This window comes from Manis pentadactyla, chromosome 13 (assembly GCF_030020395.1).
Source record: "Manis pentadactyla isolate mManPen7 chromosome 13, mManPen7.hap1, whole genome shotgun sequence".
NCBI lineage: Eukaryota > Metazoa > Chordata > Mammalia > Pholidota > Manidae > Manis > Manis pentadactyla.
The window spans coordinates 47,312,196-47,322,287 of record NC_080031.1 but is presented as its reverse complement, the minus strand read 5'-3'; the positions used below and the strand labels follow the sequence as shown (position 1 = coordinate 47,322,287).

Sequence of the window (10,092 nt, the reverse complement as noted above, 5' to 3'; positions counted from 1 at the left end):
GAAATGTTGAAGGTAACCTAAATTACCAAGAGAACTTTATGTTTTCAGCAGTAAAGTAAGGTAACTGATTAGGATTATGTAGATAGAGCTTATGTAAATTGAATAAATAACCTTAAATTGTATCATTGATGAAAATCTTTCCTTTTTGAAGGTTGTGGATTATTTGAATATGTCACTGGGTAAAAGATCGAGTGTTACAAGTAAGAGATCCCACTCCTACCAGTTCCTGGACCTGCCATGGGAATGAGGAAGGAGATATCTAAGCTGGCCTGTGCATACAGTAAAACAACAAAATTGGACTGGATCTATACTGTTGGAACTCAACCAAGAATTTGGAGAAGTGCAAATTGTAGCGCTCCAAAGTCTTACAACTACAAACTATTTATTGTTAAAAGAACATATGGCATGTGAACAATCCCCAGGAATGGGTTGTTTTAATTTGTCTGATTTCTCTCAGACTGTTCAAGTTCATTTGGACAATATCCACCATATCATAGATAAGTTTTCACAAATGCCTAAGGTGCCTAACTGGTTTTCTTGGTTTCACTGCAGATGGCTGGTAATTACAGATATGCTTTGGTTATGTAACTATACTCCTATTATGTTAATGTGTGTGTGCAATTTAAGTAGTAGCTTAAAACCTATACATGCTGAAGTTACTCTACAAGAAGATATATCAAAGAAATAATCAATCTTCCCATGTTTTCTTCCGCCTGCTACTTCTATAGCTTTTCTTCTTCCTTCCTAATTACAACCCTTAAATAGAATTCGTGCCTCATATCAAATTTACCGAGTATCATAATTCTTCCAAGTGGTAAAGATACCTCAAGACAAATGCTGGGCACAGAAGCCACAGGGCATAAATATGCAAAGAAGTAAAAAGCTAACTTTTTCAAACAATAAGGCTTCTCTCTCACTTACCAACTTCACATTTCCCTGTATGGCCCCGGAAGATGACTGGTTAGCCAGAGACGGGTAAGATTCCTCAAGGGAGGAACAACCTAAGACAGGCACAGTCGCAGGGGGGCCATCAGGTGAGAAATTGGGGATCAACAGAGGTGAGGCTTAGAACCTCACCCCCCCGTTCTGAGAGAAATCTTCTGCATACGTGGATGTTTTATTGCCCTGGTCTAGCTTGGATTAACACATAGTCTACAGGCACACACCTGATCATCTACATGTGCTCTCTTACAACACTAAACTATGTTTTCTACCTTTATCTCGTATCTACCTACCACTTCAGCATTTTATTAAAAATAATAATAATAAAGAGAGAAATGTGGTATCCACATATAAATCAAGTATAAAAACCAAATCAGTATTCATATTTGAACTGACTGTTTATAGTTCATAATGCATGAGCAAAACCGAAAGTTTCTGTGATGACTGCCCTTGTACTGTTCACTATGTAACTTATTCATTATGTAAGAATTTGTTCTACATGTAAAAACTTGTTTGTTATGCCTCAGAAGATTGGAGACTGACAAAAATTAGTCTTGGGGTGGAATAATGATTGTGCATTGAGCATTGACTCCCCTATACAGAATTTTATTGTCGTTAACAACCATTTGATCAATAAATATGAGAGATGCCCTCACAAAAAAAAAAAAAAAAAAAAAAAAAAGGACAGACTTCCAATGGTAAAATAAATTAGTAACCGGGATGTAATGTATAGCATAAGGAATATAGTCAAGATATTGTAACAGCCTGGTAGGGTGATAGCTGGAACCTAGAATTATGTATATAAATGTTCTACCACTGTGTTGTACACTTGAAACTCATGTAATGTAATACTGTGTGTCAACTACCCTTCAATAAGAAATAATTATTTAAAAAAAAAAAAAAAAAAAAAAAAGAACATTATTTAATATAAAGCATATAAAGTAGAGTAGTTTAACTAGTCTAAGTGATTTTTAAAATGGGCTACATGGTATTTATATCTCTTGTTATTACAATATCATGTTTAAAACCAGTTTTTTTTTTCTTATTTACTGTTGAATCCCTTGTATATAATCAAGAACTGAGAAATTTTAGGGCTTAACTATAATTTCCAGAATAACTGAGTAAATAGGCAAATATATAAACAACTGGGTAATTCCATGATTAGCTTAATTAAAACATTAATGAATGAATTATTTTTTTAAGATCTGTAAAACCGAAAAAATGTTTTCTTCATATTGCTACATGAAAGGTTATATATTATTTATTTACTTTGTATTGAAAATGCAGTCCAGCCAGTGACTCTGTGGACAACATTCATTAGATGTTTACAGTTAGAAGAATTATTTAAAATTATTACTTCAGGGTATTTTAAATAAAATTATTTCCTAGAGGGACAAATTTGCTGATCTAGACAGTTCAAGTTACAATTGGTAAATGCATGGAATGGAGTGTTTAAAAATAACATTTGATAATTATTTAGTTAAAATGTAGTAAGAATTGTAATTCCTAAAAGAACACATCTATATCTCATGATCAATAAATTTAAAAGTTTCCTTTAAGATACCTACCTTTTTAGTTGTCCTCTAGCACTGAAAATGCTTCTATACAATAAGGTTGTAAAATGATGTATTACTACCACTTTTTTTCTGGTTAAAACAATTGAGGATAATTTATTGATCTAATTGGTTAAGACAGAACACAAGCCTTATTTTTTAATGTAAACTTTTCTGTTCTGAGACGTTATTTTGCCACATAAAAAGTCAAGTTTAAAGAAGAATTTATTTCATAAAAAATAGCAATAATAATTTAGAAGTAAGAAATCGATGATTTCCAAATGTTCAATGGCTTCAACTTGAGATAGCCTGAAGCTTTTGGCTAATTTTGTCTATGGAGATTTCATACGATGTTATTTTGGAAAAGTCAATTTTCAGAAAATTTCCAACATCCTAAATATAAAGGAAGAATATATGCAATATTTACATTTACAAATTGAGCTATTTTGAAAAACATTGATCATGTACTTCTTTTAAATGTTATAGGAAAATAGACTTTACTGATAGTGAATGACTTTGATTCAGAAAACCTTAGATGTGTCTTGCTTGTATAGATACAACTGCTTTTAACATTTTGACTAATTAAGAAGTGTGGTCTTCAGAAAAAAAAATTAGATAATTTGAATTAGGTATCTAAGAGTGATTGGTATGGAATAAATTTATTCTATTCAAAATAGAAACAGTGTCTATATATCTGCAAGTTACAGCATAATGCTAATAAAATATGAATGGCATTTTACACTAATCATGAACTGCATGTACTCATATGTATATGCATAAACAATTCACTTCTAGTCATTTCATTGGGACCAACACCTGTAGTAACTTTTCAGCTCCTAAACCAGTGAAACAGAAGGTTTAGTTTCCCAAGTGTTAAGTTCACTTAGCAGTAGAATGAAAATGACTGTGGCATTTCAGTGAAATGAATTGCATCTTTATTAGAAAATATTCAAGATAAAACAGAGACACTCTCAGAATGTCAACACTGTAAGGTATGTTAATTGATACATCAAAGAGGATATTCTTTGTAATTCTCTAAGAAATTATATACAAATATTTTCAGATAAGCCAACTCAGAATTAACTAACAATGGAAAAACTTTTTACTGAAATTTTAACTTAAAATTAGTCATCTTATTAAACTTAGTACTTTTTCAGGATTAGAGTATTACATCAAAAATACTTATAATTCTTTTGTGTGATTAGAATTTAAACTCATAATTCAGTGTCTGACTCAAACCAACGTGGGATGAATCAGGGTAGGAAAAATCATTATTTTGTCTGGAAAATCAAATGTTAATTTTATTTATTAAATCAATTCCACAGATATATACAGGGCTTCTTTTTACACAAGACAAAGGGAAAACATTACTTCATTCAGGAAAAGTAAAAAATGTGTCTCTATTTCCATAACGGCTTGCTGGTTTCCAAGCAAGTTAATTTACCTGACCAATCCCAGCTCCCCTCCCTAGTCACACACTCTTTCTTACATGTCTATCACCCCTTTGCATTTTCATCAAAGTACATAAAACTACCTGAAATATTTGATTTCTCCTCAAATATTAACTATTCACTGTCAGTTTCTTCTAACAGAATACAGATTTCATGAGGCTAGGAATTTGTTTTGTTGCCTTTATTATTCACAAAACTTCTGGTCTTAGGTATATATATGTTGAACCACTGACTCAAAGACTAAATCTATGAATGAACATACATTATTAAAATTGAGTATAATAGTTCACGCAGTTATCCTGTTTTGCCAGGTGAAGTGACTACATCTTGGGTGAAGGACAGTTCTAACCTCGCTTGCCTGGTAAGCGGCAGTGACACTTCCTAGATTTCGTGTCTCCTTATTCCACAGATGAGGTCTTCGTGGCTCTTACACAGGAGAATTTATGCTGCTGGAAACTATTTGGATTCATGCTTTAATGCCTAATGTAATCATATATGAAACTTCTGTACAGGAAATTATAATTACTTCATCATCACAAAATTATGAGGACATTATTTGGAAAACTATAGAGATATTGAATCGGCCCATTCCCAGTGCCACTTGGATGCAGCAGGTCCATGAGAACCACAGGGGAGACAGCTCGGAAATATCAGCGGTTAAATGTGCAAGATTTTTGCTCTCTATGAGAAGGGGTTACAGTACTGCCGTTGAGAGATTTAGACTCGATATACAAATTTTATTTAGAAAATATCTGACTACATACACATACATGCTAGTAATATTGGCCTTTAAAATAATGGAACACAGAAATATTAGCAGTATTTATGAAAATGGGATATTTAAGGAGCATTTATTATACTCTCGGTCTTTTTCTAAATGTGTTACATGTAGTCTCATCTGATCCTGACCAGTTTATATGAGAGGTAGTGTACTGCTCCCAATTTGATAAGATACAGAAATTAAGCCTGTAGTTTGAAATGCTCATTTCACTCATGATAAAAATGAGTATTTTGATCCAGATAGCTGGAAATCAAAACCATAACTACAAACTACTTTTCCCTCTATCCAAAGAACCTTGAAAATATTCAGACCACAGATGTTTTAGTTCACTTGTTAAACATGTAGAGGCAGTACCTTGTTGATGAGAGTATTTTATCCTCTGTCCTGGAAGCCATGTGTAGATAAAGAATTAGTGGTAACAATACTTTAGTAATGTAATAGCTTATTCCCCATTTAAAAAAATCTATACTTAATATCAAATACGTTTAAGTAGCTTTACCTGACATTTGAAGGGCATAAATTTTCATAAAATTCGAACCTTGGAGAACTTAAAAGCATTAATAGAACAGGTAGCTCAAAGCACCTGCTCAATTTTTTTCCGCTCTGAAATGTCTGAAGTGTCATAAAATAGATGAGATAAAAAAGAGGTCATGCCTGTGGCTCACATCTCTGAAGACCTTCAGAGGCAGATGTTTGATAAGTTCATGATAGGTGATATTAGCAAAATGATGTCTGAGGGAACAGGTCAGTGTGAATGGGTCTGGATTGTAAGATTTTTGAAGAGAACTTTAAAGACCTTTACTTTCAGACAAAGTGAGAGTACAATAAATTCAACTCTGGACATGGTTATTTGGAGGAACTTAGAAGAAAGAGCTGTGGAAGAGTGATGGCTGAGATCCAGGAAAACACAGGTGGTGTGGCCACGTCCAGACGAGGGTCAGCTGATACGTCCACTGATGAATAAACCGAACAGACCGAGGAAAGAAGATACAAGCCCTAAAGAATTTTTGGCAACAGCCAACACTTGACTTGTTAAGGGATGCAAAAACAAAGACAGATATTTCAGAAAACTTGTTGAAAAAGATGGTCACAGTGAGAAAAAGCAAAATTAGTAATATAGAAGGAGAAAGCTAAATTAGTATTAGAAGGTATTATGCCATTATTTCATTGTTTCATTTTGTTTTTCAGTTAGTAGAATCAAAGAAGTTTTGAAAAGTACCAAGACTGAAGGTGATAATGGGGGAATATTAGGGGTGAGTTTCAGGAGTCTCTAAGGAAACAAGAATATCTGGTTCACTCCTTCTGTCTTCCAAAGGAGAGATGAACAACTAGAAAAATAATGAGATGTATAAAAGTTTAACAGAAAAATGAGGAGTAGATTTGGTGTGGGTAAATATATCAGGTAACATGATCCATTTAAAGTAAGTAAAGTCCCAATGATATTAATATTTAATGTTATAGGGACATCATTATGCATAAAAGGCATGCTCTAGAAGAAAAGGGTACTTTTCCCCATATTGTCTGAACCCTCACATAAAAATGTAAGACTGAAACACAACCACAATATTCTATTTTAATTATCGTATATTTAACAACATGATCTCCCAAACTTATTTTAAAATGTAACTATGTTTATGTAATCTATGCCTATATTTATTTCTATTTGACTATGAGAAAATTGCATTCTCCAATGAAACATATAGAGATGTATATTGAACTTTTATATGTCTGTTGTTTCTGAGCAATTAGGCTGATTGCCACTCCACTACTCCCACAAGAACAAGAATGTCATCCAGACTGATGAAGGGTCACTTAGTTTTCCTTCAAACATACTAGGGACATCGTTATAGACTGAAATACATAGAGGTCAGGACTGAAACAGCTGAGGGCATCGCCCCATGACTTGACTCTTCCTGGGTTCAGCACATATCTCCTTACTTCCCAGGTGCAAGCTGTGTGACCCACTGATGCCAAATTCCACAACGATGCTGGCATTTCTCCTCATGGGTTTTTCTGATGTATGTGAACTAAGGGCTTTGCACGCCATCTCCTTCTCTCTGATGTATTTGGTGAAGTTAATGGGGAACATTCTCATTGTTACTGTCACCACCCTTGACAGGAGCCTTCACACCCATGTACTTCTTCCTCAGAAATCTGTCCATCCTGGACACGTGCTACACATCTGTAACAGTGCCTAACTCATGCATCAACGCCTTGCTTGGCAGCAGGACCATTTCAAAGGCTGGATGTGTAGCTCAGGTCTTCCTGGTGGTTTTCTTTGTGTATGTGGAGCTTCTGCTCCTCACCATCATGGCCCGTGACCGCTATGGGGCCGTCTGCCAGCCCCTCCTCTACCATGTGATCATGAGCCCTCAGGTCTGTGTCCAGATGACCCTGGCCTCCATCCTCAGTGGTCTCGCCTATGCAGGTGTGCACACAGGTAACACATTCCGGCTGTTGTTCTGTCGGTCCAACGTGGTCCACCAGTTCTTCTGTGACATCCCCTCCCTGCTGAGGCTCTCCTGCTTTGACACCTCCAGCAATGAGATGATGGTCATGGCCTTTGGTCTGGAGATCGGTGGTGGCTGCTTCATCTATATTATCAAATCTTACATTCACATATTTTCCACTGTGCTCAAGATTCCAAATGGAGCAGGCAGAACAAAGGTCTTCTCCACCTGTGTCCCCCACATCCTTGTGGTGTCTGTCTTCCTCAGCTCAGGCTTTTATGTGTATCTGAGGCCATCCGCCATCTCTGCCACCATCCAGGACATGGTCTTCTGTTTTCTACTCCATCATTCCCCCACTCTTCAACGCTATTATCTATAGTCTTAGAACTGAACAAATAAAATTTGGCATCAAGAAAATCATGAAAAGAATGTCTTATTCCGGAAACATATAGGAAATGTTGAAGGTAACCTAAATTACCAAGAGAACTTTATGTTTTCAGCAGTAAAGTAAGGTAACTGATTAGGATTATGTAGATAGAGCTTATGTAAATTGAATAAATAACCTTAAATTGTATCATTGATGAAAATCTTTCCTTTTTGAAGGTTGTGGATTATTTGAATATGTCACTGGGTAAAAGATCGAGTGTTACAAGTAAGAGATCCCACTCCTACCAGTTCCTGGACCTGCCATGGGAATGAGGAAGGAGATATCTAAGCTGGCCTGTGCATACAGTAAAACAACAAAATTGGACTGGATCTATACTGTTGGAACTCAACCAAGAATTTGGAGAAGTGCAAATTGTAGCGCTCCAAAGTCTTACAACTACAAACTATTTATTGTTAAAAGAACATATGGCATGTGAACAATCCCCAGGAATGGGTTGTTTTAATTTGTCTGATTTCTCTCAGACTGTTCAAGTTCATTTGGACAATATCCACCATATCATAGATAAGTTTTCACAAATGCCTAAGGTGCCTAACTGGTTTTCTTGGTTTCACTGCAGATGGCTGGTAATTACAGATATGCTTTGGTTATGTAACTATACTCCTATTATGTTAATGTGTGTGTGCAATTTAAGTAGTAGCTTAAAACCTATACATGCTGAAGTTACTCTACAAGAAGATATATCAAAGAAATAATCAATCTTCCCATGTTTTCTTCCGCCTGCTACTTCTATAGCTTTTCTTCTTCCTTCCTAATTACAACCCTTAAATAGAATTCGTGCCTCATATCAAATTTACTGAGTATCATAATTCTTCCAAGTGGTAAAGATACCTCAAGACAAATGCTGGGCACAGAAGCCACAGGGCATAAATATGCAAAGAAGTAAAAAGCTAACTTTTTCAAACAATAAGGCTTCTCTCTCACTTACCAACTTCACATTTCCCTGTATGGCCCCGGAAGATGACTGGTTAGCCAGAGACGGGTAAGATTCCTCAAGGGAGGAACAACCTAAGACAGGCACAGTCGCAGGGGGGCCATCAGGTGAGAAATTGGGGATCAACAGAGGTGAGGCTTAGAACCTCACCCCCCCGTTCTGAGAGAAATCTTCTGCATACGTGGATGTTTTATTGCCCTGGTCTAGCTTGGATTAACACATAGTCTACAGGCACACACCTGATCATCTACATGTGCTCTCTTACAACACTAAACTATGTTTTCTACCTTTATCTCGTATCTACCTACCACTTCAGCATTTTATTAAAAATAATAATAATAAAGAGAGAAATGTGGTATCCACATATAAATCAAGTATAAAAACCAAATCAGTATTCATATTTGAACTGACTGTTTATAGTTCATAATGCATGAGCAAAACCGAAAGTTTCTGTGATGACTGCCCTTGTACTGTTCACTATGTAACTTATTCATTATGTAAGAATTTGTTCTACATGTAAAAACTTGTTTGTTATGCCTCAGAAGATTGGAGACTGACAAAAATTAGGCTTGGGGTGGAATAATGATTGTGCATTGAGCATTGACTCCCCTATACAGAATTTTATTGTCGTTAACAACCATTTGATCAATAAATATGAGAGATGCCCTCACAAAAAAAAAAAAAAAAAAGGACAGACTTCCAATGGTAAAATAAATTAGTAACCGGGATGTAATGTATAGCATAAGGAATATAGTCAAGATATTGTAACAGCCTGGTAGGGTGATAGCTGGAACCTAGAATTATGTATATAAATGTTCTACCACTGTGTTGTACACTTGAAACTCATGTAATGTAATACTGTGTGTCAACTACCCTTCAATAAGAAATAATTATTTAAAAAAAAAAAAAAAAAAAAAAAGAACATTATTTAATATAAAGCATATAAAGTAGAGTAGTTTAACTAGTCTAAGTGATTTTTAAAATGGGCTACATGGTATTTATATCTCTTGTTATTACAATATCATGTTTAAAACCAGTTTTTTTTTTCTTATTTACTGTTGAATCCCTTGTATATAATTAAGAACTGAGAAATTTTAGGGCTTAACTATAATTTCCAGAATAACTGAGTAAATAGGCAAATATATAAACAACTGGGTAATTCCATGATTAGCTTAATTAAAACATTAATGAATGAATTATTTTTTTAAGATCTGTAAAACCGAAAAAATGTTTTCTTCATATTGCTACATGAAAGGTTATATATTATTTATTTACTTTGTATTGAAAATGCAGTCCAGCCAGTGACTCTGTGGACAACATTCATTAGATGTTTACAGTTAGAAGAATTATTTAAAATTATTACTTCAGGGTATTTTAAATAAAATTATTTCCTAGAGGGACAAATTTGCTGATCTAGACAGTTCAAGTTACAATTGGTAAATGCATGGAATGGAGTGTTTAAAAATAACATTTGATAATTATTTAGTTAAAATGTAGTAAGAATTGTAATTCCTAAAAGAACACATCTATATCTCA

General features: G+C 34.7%; 1 pseudogene; it reads left to right on the top strand.

Annotated features, from left to right (window-relative positions):
• Positions 1-6,694: 6,694 nt before the first annotated feature.
• LOC130680392 (olfactory receptor 14C36-like) lies at positions 6,695-7,629 on the top strand (annotated as a pseudogene).
• The last annotated feature ends 2,463 nt before the right edge of the window (positions 7,630-10,092 follow it).